The sequence below is a fragment of the Mus caroli genome, unplaced genomic scaffold (genome assembly GCF_978045245.1).
Source record: "Mus caroli unplaced genomic scaffold, Mus_caroli_1 scaffold_1, whole genome shotgun sequence".
In the NCBI taxonomy this organism is placed as follows: domain Eukaryota; kingdom Metazoa; phylum Chordata; class Mammalia; order Rodentia; family Muridae; genus Mus; species Mus caroli.
This window is the reverse complement of record NW_028227256.1, coordinates 154,877,318-154,890,364: the sequence shown is the minus strand read 5'-3', so window position 1 is coordinate 154,890,364 and position 13,047 is coordinate 154,877,318. Positions and strand designations below refer to the sequence as shown.

At 35.6% G+C, this 13,047-nt stretch overlaps 1 protein-coding gene across 4 annotated transcripts in view; it reads left to right on the top strand.

The window, feature by feature from the left end:
* Positions 1-13,047, top strand: part of Rasal2 (RAS protein activator like 2) — a 268,302-nt gene that overhangs the window by 64,253 nt on the left and 191,002 nt on the right. The gene's annotated exons all lie outside the window — the stretch shown is intronic.

Below are 13,047 nucleotides of genomic sequence, written 5' to 3'. Positions count from 1 at the left end.
GATACATAAAGAAATGATAAGTAAGTAAATAAAAGTAAAAAAACCCAGAAACCTTGATATGTTATAATGAGACAAGGAACCCCCTAAAGATGCTGTTGAGTTATTTTGCTGCTGGCCATTTACTGCTGGTCAGGTGGCCTAGTCTTAAGAGTAGTTTGTTTCTCCAGTGAACTCTCTTCGAGAAAATTAACTTTTTATTAACAAGTGGTTATCAATTAGAGATAGCTTCTGGGTTAGGGATGGGGCACGTGTTCATTCTCCTTTCAACTGTAAGACTATCTGGTACAGAGCCATGCAGCCCTGTGCATGCTACAGTCTCTGTGAGATCATACATGTTTTAGTCCTGCTGTGTTTAGGAGGCTTTGTTTTCTTTGAGTTCTCTGTCCCCTTTGGCTTTTATACTTTCCCCTCCTCTTTAACAGGGTTCCTTGAGTCCTAAGGGGAAGGGTTCGATGGAGCCCGTTGGTCCAGAGTCTTACTCCGCACATTGTCTGGCTGTGGCTCTCTGTATCTGATATCATCAGCTGAAGGAAGAAGCTGCTCTGATGATGGCAGAGCAAGGCCCTGGTCTATGAATATTGGAAAATGCCATTAGGAGTCATTTTATTGCTGTGTTCCTTTTATAGAACAATAGTATTTGGTTTTACTTTACTGTGCTATCTATCTAGTCTTAGGTTCTTGGTCACCCAAACAGCACTGGATATAGGTTCTGTGTCATAGAGTGAATCTTAAATCAGATATGTGTTCCAAATGTTTGAGTTTGTGTTATTAAGTCATTTATTTGTGCTCTTTCTGATTTTTAAATGTAGTCTACCCCAGGAAAGAATTGGTTTTCTACCCCAATTGGTTTTCTAATATCAAATGGATATCCCTGGAAGCTTATGTAAAGTAACATTGTACAGACTGAGCAGGTTGTAGTTATGTATTTAAGAATATATTACAAATATATTAGATACACACACACACACACACACACACACAGTATATAACAACAATGAATGAAAAATGGCCTTGAACTTGAAAGCAAACAAGGATAGTATATGGGAAGGATTGGAGGGAAAGGGAAGATGATGTAATTTTATTATAATCGTAAAAAATAAAAGAAACAGTTTAAAAAAGAAAATGGGGTCCTGAGGACTCTCATGCCATCAGTAGATTGTTCCATTAATGAATCATTGGTAATAGGCCACGAAGACGTGGGGCCTCATTGTACAAAGGTCACTTAGTGTTCCCAGGAAACCTGACCCACTGCTTCTGGCTCCTCTAAGGTGAGCAGCTCTGCTCCATTGTTTTTTTCTAGAGCCAAATGATCATGGTTTGAAACATGAACAAAGTTTTCTTCTCTTGAGGTGATTTGCCCAGGTATTTTGTCATAACAAGAAATTAATACAGTCCTTATCTGTAAGCTTTATCTAAACCCTGTAAATTGTTCATGACAACTAACATACATAGGAACTGGTATTACGGGATGGAAAAGAAGCAACAATATACAAGTAATCCAAAGCCGTGAGACGAAGAGATGAATATTAGCAATGGTTGTTAATAGTCCAAGAAATTAAGCTGAGACATACAGCATTTCTACTTAACAACTCTGTTATTGACTAGGATTCTGGTCACCAGCAGGTTAGCAGTAGTTAAAAGTTTTGGGGAGTGAAAAGATACATATGAAATTTTGACTAGTTAATCAAGTTAGTATCTCTAATCCTATGTTGTTTACAGATCAATATTTTTTAAAACACAAATATAAAAATATGGGGCTTTTATTTTGAGGTGTTTACAGCCAGCACCACTTGCTTAAAGGCTTTCATATTTAGGCATTTCAGTATACTGTAAAGAGGTAGAATGGGGCATGCCTGTATTTCCAGGAATTTTCTACCTCCTTTCAGACTGTACAGTTTGTGAGGGCTTTACCTTCTGCTAGGATTACTTTGGTTCCAAGATTGCCTTTTTGGCCTATAACCAGCTACTTGAGGTTCTCTCATGTACTTCTGCTGTCTTGAATCAATTGGACTGTAGTATGTCTGTTTGATGTGAGGTTAAGTATTATAGTATTGAAGATATTTGAATCTCTGTTGATATGTAAGATAATAAAGCATTTATTTAGACATAGATAATGTACACTGTGATGGTTGCATAAGAAAAGTTGTGTATACTTTGCTGGCTTTGAAAGTACTATCTCCAAGGTTATTGTTTAACTCTATTCCCAGCTAGGCATAGGCACTTTGATATTGGAACATATGACAGCTTAATCTTAGTCATAATGATGCCCAAATAAGCAAGAAAGAGAGTACTGTGCAATTTTTCCTATATCAACTTTAAAACAGAAATGAAAATAGCAGTAACCTCTCAATTTGGGGGAATGTGGGCACAGTCACTTGGATTTGGGTTGCTGAACGTGAGCACTTTCAGTAGTCTGAAGAAAGTATAGAAGAGCCTTCTAGTGTACAAAATAAAAAAACCCTATATTGGATAACGATTAAACACATACATAGAAGGACTTATTGAACTATATGTTTTAGATAGGTTGACTTTATTTATTATATGTATGATTTATATCTCAGAGAAAGAATACAATACTGAACCCTGAAAAGAATATATTTTCAGCCAAAGTTAGGGAGCCAAACAAGAAAAGTAAAGACAAAGTGAAAGGTGCTTTGTTTTGTTTTGGTAATACTAGTTATTGCAGCTACACAGTGTAACTTTGATTTAATTTGAATTTCCAGTTTTGGAAAAATCACTTAGGTAGGTCATAGAAAATACTTGAAAGCTAAGCCAAAGATAAAATCAAACACTTTTGAACAGATAATATTGCACAGTATGCTATTGGTTTATACCCAATAAAGGCTTCCTATGCTTATAACTTGGTGAGGTTAGCTCACTTCCATCTATGTAGTGTACTGTTCACCTGCGTTTTGAATTTATGGATGTCTAACCTTTTCTGTAAACACATCTTTGTACTATCTCTAGTCCAGATATTTTCAAACTTCATTTTAGCAGTGGAACTTATTCTTCAATGTGTGAGCTCACTATCTGACAGTTAAAGTCAAACATCAGCATGGGAGACTGGAGCTCAAATATAGAGCACTTATTTGGCATATGAAAGGCCTTGGCTTCAGTACCCAACATCATAAATAAACAAACAAGTATATAAATAAATAAAAACTTTTGGTTTACTACCCATCTCCTTTTTGATTTGTTACTGTTGTTGCTACTTAGAACCTTTAAACTTATATTCAAACAGTAACTTTCTTTAATCAGTAAATTGGTATATTTTAGTGACCCCTGTAGTTAAACACTGTCATTCTCATTCTCATTTTCTACTCATTCTCAAGCCAGTTTGTCTCTGTTTACTCTGGCTTTGCTGCATTACTTAGCCTCTTTGGCTCAAAGCTGTAGCCATGTATCTTGAGTTCTAAGAGAACATAGTTGGAAATAGTGTCTGCCACTACAAAATTCCATAGGTGATTCTTCCATTTCTTTTCTCCTGTACACTTGATGGTGACGATCCAGTGGAGGAGTAGGAGTCTGAATATTCCATCAGACATTAATTACATCGTGGGACTGTAATATAAATAAGCTGCTGTTTTGTGCTCTCTGTTTTGTTGTTATAACACATGGTATTACTTAACTTGCTAGTATTCCAGACCTATCTAACTATGAAACTTGTATCAGAATCTTGGGATACAGGGACTTTTCTACTATATAGGAAGAGTAGAAAGTCTCAGTAGGTCATAAAAATAGTTTCTTCTCTCAGCTCTACTGTTCCGAATAAAGGTAGGGTGGGGAAGGGGAAGAGCACTATGAATGCTTACTTTTAAATTTGCCAGGTCAGACAATTTAGGGAGCAATTTCACCTTGCCTCCTAAACTTGCTAATGACACAGAATTATCACAAAATCAGTTAAGTATGAATTAGACCAGAAGACTTCTCCAACATCCTTCTAGCTTTAACTAAAGTTCAAAATATGAATTATTTATATGCGGAAACAATCCAAGAGAATAAAGATTTATCTTTTACAGAGTGATTTCAACAGAGCAACTAAATCTGTATGATTGTTTTTCTGCCCTTTAGCATAGAATCATAAATAATTATTTAGAATAGAATTAAAATGCTTTTGGATCTTATGTTAATTATTTAAGAATTAAAGGAGAGGTTGGCTTAATTTTGAAATGCTTACGAAAGATAAGGTCTTATTTTAGTTACAGAATTTTATACTCTTAAGAGATAGTAAGTAATCTCTTAACCAAGTTTAGTTTGTGTTTTCTATTTTTGTCTTCTATATGTATGGCTAGAAATTAGATGTAGAAATATATTTGTTTTCAACTCATTGGTATATAATATGTTAATAATGATACTGTTACCATAAACCAGAGAAAAGTTTTTTCCTTTTATATTCCTGATGATCTGTTTTTACTTTTTGATCCCTAAATTCATAATTGAAGAAGGCATTTGTAGATACAGATTGCTGTAACTATAAAATGAACATTTTAAAATTAAAATAGGAATATGATGTTTGATCTAAAAGAGAATATTTAGTCCAAACAGTTACAGTGAAAATAATGTAGGTTATCTACTCAGTCCTGTAATTACTCATGTCTAATTGTTTTCGATTGCCTAATTCAGAATATCTGATCAAGGTAATTGCTTTATTTTGTTGTTTGGCTTTAAACCATTCTTTTGAAATAAGAATTCATTAATTTGTGTATAAGAAGTGCTATCCTCAGTTTGAAGAAAAGTATGTGTTAAAGACTGGAACTCCAGCTCAATTTAGAAAGCTTGCCTTGCATGTCCTAGTTCTATCCCCAGTAATGTTAAAAAGGGTGTATGTTAGTGCTTAGAACATTAATATATAAAGACAACTTGGATAGAAAATGCAAGAGATTCTTAGGTACTTCTGATCACCATTGTTTACCAGCATGTAATGCAGCAATTGTTTAGTCGTAAAGTGGATAAATTAACCACACTGATACATTACTGATAACACTCAAAGTTCATAGTCTACATAAAGTACACTTGTTGTGTGATGTATTCTATGGCTTTATACAAATATATACTGAATTGTATCCATGATTACAATGTAAGTGCAGGGTTTTCAGTGCTTTAAAACCCCATGCCCGTGGACACTGTGCCCCTTCTTAGAATTGGGAACAAAACACCCATGGAAGGAGTTACAGAGACAAAGTTTGGAGCTGTGATGAAAGGATGGACCATCTAGAGACTGCCATATCCAGGGATCCATCCCATAATCAGCTTCCAAACGCTGACACCATTGCATACACTAGCAAGATTTTGCTGAAAGGACCCAGATATAGCTGTCTCTTGTGAGACTATGCTGGGGTCTAGCAAACACAGAAGTGGATGCTCACAGTCAGCTATTGGATGGATCACAGGGTCCCCAATGGAGAAGCTAGAGAAAGCACCCAAGGAGCTAAAGGGATCTGCAACCCTATTGTTGGAACAACATGATGAACTAACCAGTACCCCGGAGCTCTTGTCTCTAGCTGCATATGTATCGAAAGATGGCCTAGTCGGCCATCACTGGAAAGAGAGGCCCATTGGACTTGCAAACTTTATATGTCCCAATACAGGGGAATGCCAGGGCCAAAAGAATGGGAATGGGTGGGTAGGGAAGTGGTGGGGGTTGGGGGACTTTTGGGATAGCATTGGAAATGTAATTGAGGAAAATACGTAATTAAAAAAAAAAAAAAACCAAACCATGCCCTTCTTGTTCATTCCCTGACACCCTTTATAGATCCTAGCAAATACTGATCTTTGTATTGTCTCCAGAGATTTGCCTTTCTAGAATGTTATATTGTTGAAATCATACAACAGATTTTTTTCAAATGCTTAATAATATGTATTTTAAGTTTTTCATGGATAGTTTATTTCTTTTCAGAACTGAATAATAATCCTTTATACAGCTGTATTCCAGTTAACTTATGCATTCAGCTAATTAAGGACATTGTGGTTGCTTCCAAGTTTAGGCAATTATGAATGAAGAGGTTTTAAACATTGATGTGGAGATTTTTGGGTGGACATGAGTTTTCAGCTTGCTTGGATAATTACCAGCATGAGTAATTGCTAGTTTGTTCATTAAGACTGTGTTTAGGCAGAACATTCCTCATTGGCAATTAGAGAAAACCAGCGAACAGTGGCTTTTCTAGGGAATAGAAGCTGAACAGCTGTAGAAAAGCTACCCTTTGGGCATTTTATGTCCCAAAGCAGACATTATAGACTGTTCTAGAAATCTGGATCTATGGCAGAGCAGTTGGTATCAGCACTGTCAGAGAGTCTACAGAGAAATAAAGCCAGGTTGGCTCACTTCCAGTAGAAATCCTTGCTCTAGCCTGGTCTGTGGACAGCACGGAATGATGGGAACAGAAAGCAACCATTGTTGAGTCTAGCCTGGTTAGGAAAGACTTGCTGCAGAAAGTAATGCTTCAGCTACAATCAGAAACTAGATTGTAAGGAACGGAGGATCCCGAGGATCCTGTGCCATCTACTTGTAGAGTGTACAGTATGAACAAGATGCCTGCCCTCAAAAGGACAGTGATAAGTAGGAAGGACCAATAGACTGATGTGTGTTTAAGGAGCTTGAAGTTGTGGAATAAAAAGAAACCAGGCTGTACATTAAAGAATTTTGTGTCATCAGAAGGATAATAGGCCACCAGAAGGTTTTAAACAAGGTAGAGTGAATTAATTTTTTAAGTAATTTTCTGTCTGTCCATCTGTCTTAGTTAAGGTTTTACTGCTATGAAGAGACACCATTACCAAGGCAACTCTTACAAGTACAATACTTAATTGGCACTGGCTTACAGGTTCAGAGGTTCAGTCCATTATCAAGGTGGAGCATGGCAGTGTCCAGTTAGTCATGTTGCAGGAGAAGCTGAGAGTTCTACCTCTTGATCTGAAGGTAGTTAGGAGAAGACTGGCTTCCAGGCAGGTAGGAAGAGGGTCTTAAAGCCCTCGCCTATAGTGACACATCTACTTTAACAAGGCCACACACCTCCTAATATTGCCACTCCCTGGGCCTATCACACCATCTGTCCATCAATCCATCTTACACCTATCACACTCTATCTATCTATCTATCTATCTATCTATCTATCTATCTATCTATCTATCTATCTACCTACCTACCTACCTACCTACCTACCTACCTACCTACCTACCTACCTTGCCTAGGTTGGTTTCAGACTTAGGAGCTCAAATAGCCCACCCATATCAGCTTCCTAAGTAGGTGGGGTTATAGATATGCTTGCACACATGTATATACCTATCACTGGGAGATACTCTCACTAAAATAAGAAAATGCTTTACATGTGGCTAATTTAGACATCTACTATAATCTAGGTGAGGCATTATCTTGTATTGGTTTAGAGGAAATGGTGAGATAGTTTAAGTAAAACCTGGAGGGGAAGTCAGTAAGACTCATGTAGATACTGAATGGTGAAAGAAGAAAATCACTAACAGTTGTGGGTGTAGAACTGGCTGGATATAGGATGAGAGGACAGCCAGATTTTAAAGGGAAGACAACAGGGTAATTCTATGCATTTGAATCAGGGATGTAAGAAAATATTAGTTTGAATGAATTTTGATACAAAGTTTAAACTGGCAGTATAAATAGATGTGGTAGTGATAAATGACAGCGTTCAAGACATGAATATTGACATATAGTGCCAAGGACCCAGCTTTGAAAATTTCTAATTATTTAGAATTGGAAGAAAGAGATGAGATTGGAGGTTGCAGGAACAGTAGAAGTTTTTGGGGGAAGGATGTTTAATGAAAGAACATAGTTTGGGGACTAGGAGTTATGCAAGTTTGTTTTTATTTTTTAAAAATATATTAATATTAATTTTTTAAAAAGTATCTGGGATTCTACTTCTTGTCTGTTAAAAATCAGTGTTTAGTCCTTCTAGAATTTTTGTCTCTTTGGAGAGAGGCAGATGTGTACATGTAAGGTGTACCACTTAGATCTGATTCTTAAAAAGGAGGTAGAGTTTATTTTATTTTATTTTTTTAATTTTATTTTTTTTTTTTTTTTTTTGCCACAGGAAGTGCTCCATTGGGAAGCAGATGTGCCCCAGTGATAGGGGATGGGAAGGGGATGTTTTGTTGTTAATTACTTCGCTTCCTATAAACAAAGACTTTGTATTTTTGAAAGATGTCCTTAGGGTATTAGAAAATAAATCCTATTTTTAAAGCTTTCTGTGAATTAATATAAGAAGTATACTTTATTATGTTGTAGTTGTAGTAACAGAATTATATTTTTAATTTAGTAAAGCTTATGTATTTTAACACAACAGAGTTTGTGGGCTAAGTAGAATAGAATTTCTGTTACAAAAGTATGTTATCAGATAGGAAGTAGTGGCAGACTGTTTGTAAACCGAGAGCTTCTATTCTGCTTTTTCATCTCTGTTTCCCTTAGTTGAAATAAATCTATAAAGATATCATGAGACACTCATAGTCTATTTTAAACAAATTATAGAATCTAAACCAAATACTGCTAGAATAGCTAAGATTTAAATTTCATAGGTAAGTTGTTTTAAGTCAGAATTTCTCAACTATACATCTAGATCCGTTTTTTTTAAAGCTAATTATGCATGTTCTATATTCCTAGAATGAAAATTAAGATATGTTTTGTGTTTTTGCTATTAACTTTAGACAGCAATTTCTTTCTTTCTTTCTTTCTTTCTTTCTTTCTTTCTTTCTTTCTTTCTTTCTTTCTTTCTTTTTCTGGCCTTTTTGCATTGTTAAAAAGCTTGGTTAAGATTGATCTACAATGACTTGTTCATGTTTCCACCCCCTAATTCTGATTCTGTAGGTTAAAGTTTTTACTTTTCTGTGAATAGATTTTTGCTTTGTTTTTGAGACTGGGTTTTTTTGTAGCATAGGTTGTGCTGGAACACTCTGGACCAGGCTAGCCCCAAACTCATTGATATACTTGCTGGGCTTAAAGGCATATACCACCACCAACAGGCTTACTGTGACTAGTTTTTAAGTATGTGTTTATTAAGATTTTATATTTTCAAAGCCAGAAAAACATATTTATTATAAAATTTCATATAAAAATTAAAATAGAAATTCTACCCTAAATCACGGGGTTTTTTAAAATTTTGATGCACACTATTCTAGTATGATGACGTACTGTTGACCATCTTTAACAAAATCATGCTCTCTTTAAATTTTTTTTTTTTTTATATGTGAGTGTTTTGCCTACATGAGTATCTGTACATCAGCTTGATTCCCTGGAACTGGAGTTAGAAACAGTCGTAAAATACCAGGTGGGTGCTAGGAATTGAACCCAGGTCCTTTGGAAGAGCACCCAGTACACTTAGCCATTGAACCATCTCTCTCGCCCTAAAATTAAAAGTTCTTAATGTTGGTAATAATTAGTCTGTAGTGTGTGATAAATTTTGTCTATTTCCCCACAGTTGTTTTTCATAGCTATTTTCTACACCCAGGATGAGTACAGGCTGTGCATCGCCTTTCCTCATCCCTCCTCAGTCTGACTTAGTGAGAACTAGTTCTATCGTTTTTGTGTATCCCCATCTTGAGGTTTTGAAGAAAGGAGTTACTTCTGTAAGTTGAATTTATTACTGTTTTTCTTTTACTTTTCTCTTTTTTAGGAAGACTAAGAAATCAAACCCAAGGCCTGGTATAGGCTAGGCAAGCATTCTGTTACAGAGGACACTTGTAGCCCACCCCTCAGTATGGTTTTCAGTTTGCATTGTCAATGTGTTTTGCTTTACATTTTGTATATTATATCCTTCACAATTAATTATCTCAGGCAGCACATAGTGTCAGTTTGTTTCATTAGTGAGATTCAATTACTTGTTCACTCATTGCCTATTCATCTATTTTTTGTTCAATGTAAATCAGTCTTCCCACAGCCCTTGGGCACATAGAACAAGGTTTTGGAATTGCCAATCTCTGATACTGGATAAGCACACCCACTGACTAGAATTCAGTATTGATTACTTTTTAAAAAAATACATTTAAATTGTAAATGAATAATTAGATGAGTCTTTATGGATTACCACTACCTTCTTCACTGGGAATGCTTCTCCTGCTTTCTTCCCTCTTTGCCTTCCTTTCTGCCTTCTTCCCTCCCTGTTTCTTTACTTTCTACATTTAAAAAAAAAAAAATCAGATTTATAATTACACCTAAGTGAAAATTTTGTAGCAGTGTTTTTTTGTGTTCCTTTGTTGGAATAGTATTTGTAAGATTCATCCATGTTTTATGAATTAGTTGCCATTTTTTTTTCAGGCTAAGTAGTATTCCATCATATGAAAATACCATAATTTATCTATTTTATTGCTGTACCCACTTGCATTCTTTCAATTTTATAGCTATTATAAATAAAACTGCTATAATTTGGAAATTCAGGTATAAGCAAATGTATTTTAAAGGTTCTTTTAAAGAATACCTATAGCAGAATTGCTTAATTATACTGTAAGTGCATGTTAAACTTAATTGTATTGCCTGTGTTTCTGATAATCAATTTTGACAGTTCTACCTGCTGATCCTTCTTACTATGCCTTTGATTTGCATTTCTTTAACTAAGAGATATAGCTGTCTCCTGTGAGGCTATGCCAGTGCCTGGCAAATTCAGGAGTGGATGTTCACAGTCATCTATTGGATGGAACACAAGGTCCCCAATGAAGGAGCTAGAGAACGTATTCATGGAGCTGAAGGTGTCTTCAGCCCTGTAGGAGGAACAACAATATGAACTAACCAGAATGCCCCAGAGCTGTGTGTCTAGCTGCATATGTAGCAGAGGATGGCCTAGTTGGCCATCAATGGGAGGAGAGGCCCTTGGGCTTAGGAAGATTCTGTAGGGGAATGCAAGGGACAGGAAGTGGGAGTGGGTTGGTTGGGGAGCAGGGGGAAGGAGGAGGGTATAGGGGATTTTTGGAGAGGAAACTAGGAAAGGGGATAGCTTTTGAAATGTAAATGAAGAAAATATCTAATTAAAATAAGAGAAATTTTTCATGTGTTTGTTAGTCATTTTTAAAAATTGTGACTTAGGTTCACTGTTTAGCTCATGTTATTCCTGAACTCTCTCCTTTCTTATTTGGTTTCTCAAGTGCTGGAATTTCAGAAATGTTCCATCCTGCCTAGCTACGTTTTCTTAGTGAAGGCTTTTTATTTACTTTTAAAAGAGTTAGTTTTTATTATGTTTGTGGAAGAATAAAACAGTTTGGGATGTTTATATTGGGAATCTTTTCTGCCATTTTGATGTTGCTTGTCAATATTATCAGTGGGGCCTCCTATTGAGCAGAAGTTGTAAAATGTATGAATTCATAATTAATAAGGATTTCCTGTAACCTACTCTTTCTTTCCATATCTTCAAAGCTCTTTGCCTTCTTGCAGGACATAAAAATATCCTTTCGTACCTTTTCAGCTTTGCAGTGCTGATAGTTACAGTTAAGTGTGTTCCTCGCACAGCACTGTTGTGGACTACAGACTGCGTCACAGAAGAGATTAGGGTATACTCACTTGCTTCTTTGTATACATTTTCATTTCTTATTTTTAAATACAGATACATTTATATGATTCAGAGACCTTCTAATTTGGTATATTGTGTATTTAAGAAACCCAAGTATCATTGGGCAGTGGTGGCGCACGCCTTTAATCCCACCACTTAGGAGGCAGAGGCAGGCAGATTTCTGAGTTCGAGGCCAGCCTGGTCTATAGAATGAGGTCCAGGACAGCCAGGGCTACACAGAGAAACCCTGTCTCGAAAAAACCAAAACAAAAAACAAAAACAAAAAACCAAAAACCCAAAAAACAAAACAAAACAAAACAACAACAAAGAAACCCAAGTATCTAAACATTTCTTTATTACAGAAATGAACAAATTTGGAGAATTTGTAAACAAAGGAAAATGAATTTTATGTCTTTGTGGTAACAGAAATAGAACATTTGATATGCTGAAATGAAGAAATAAATACATGAAATTTCCTTACACTTCTTACCATAATAGTAGCAATAGTATGAGAACTGTTTTTCATTGTATACATTTTATACATAAATGGGTAGTTTTTAAGTTTTCCAGATGAAATCTTTTTCATGCAGTTTACAAAGCGATTTTGATTGCTCTGCTGTATCTCTTTTATTGGTGGTCTGATGTCTGTCATGCTTTCCATTTGAAACCCTTATTTTCAGGGGTTTATGGGCAGACTGTTGAAAAAAAATACAACTAGCCGAAATTTTGGCAGTCATTATCTTGGTTCAGTATAAGGTACTTGTTTTAACAAAATATTAAATAGTCAGCTCTTTTTAGAAAGATTTAAGAAGCAGAAAGAAGCAGAAAGGAGTAGCTTTGGTTAAATGATGGTGTTTTTCCAACTAACTTATTTGAATTAGATTTGCATAGCAAATTTTTCCCTTCTACAAATTATTTAAATATGTCTGTTCCTATGTTTCCAGTTGCCACAGAACTTGCCTCAAGAGTTTCTTTTTAGGGACTAGTGCTGTATCAACAGTAGGATGCTTGCCTAAAATATATAAGGCAACTGGGTTCAATTTTTCTTTTTCTTTACAATGTTTTATATCACATGTCCTCAGTTTCTGCCCCTCTCCACCCATTTATGCCTTTTTAATCCTTTGTAATGTATTTACACTTAAAATGACCTGAAATTTTGGCACATACACATACAAACATATGCACCCCTACTGCAGTGCCAGTTTGAAACTGGTTTGTCCTGCTAGGTAGAAGACAGCGTGTATTCATATTTAAGAGAGTATAACATAAATAGCCTCAACTTGTTTTTAATTAAATTTCTGAAATACAGATTTTAAAATTATGCTAAGGAGCAGCCGCTCTAAACACAGACTGTTAGCAGTTGTCTGTCTGTCTTCCTTGACTATGTGTCAACTTAAGTACTCATTCTACAATTTTTTTTTTTTGCTGGTTTATTTTTATTTTTATTTGGAAGTCTGGATTCCTTTACAGAGTTCAGATCATCAGTGTAGTGAGATGGGAAACAAGAGAAAACAACCAAAGACCAACATGGGAAACAAGAAATACAGAATTTCCT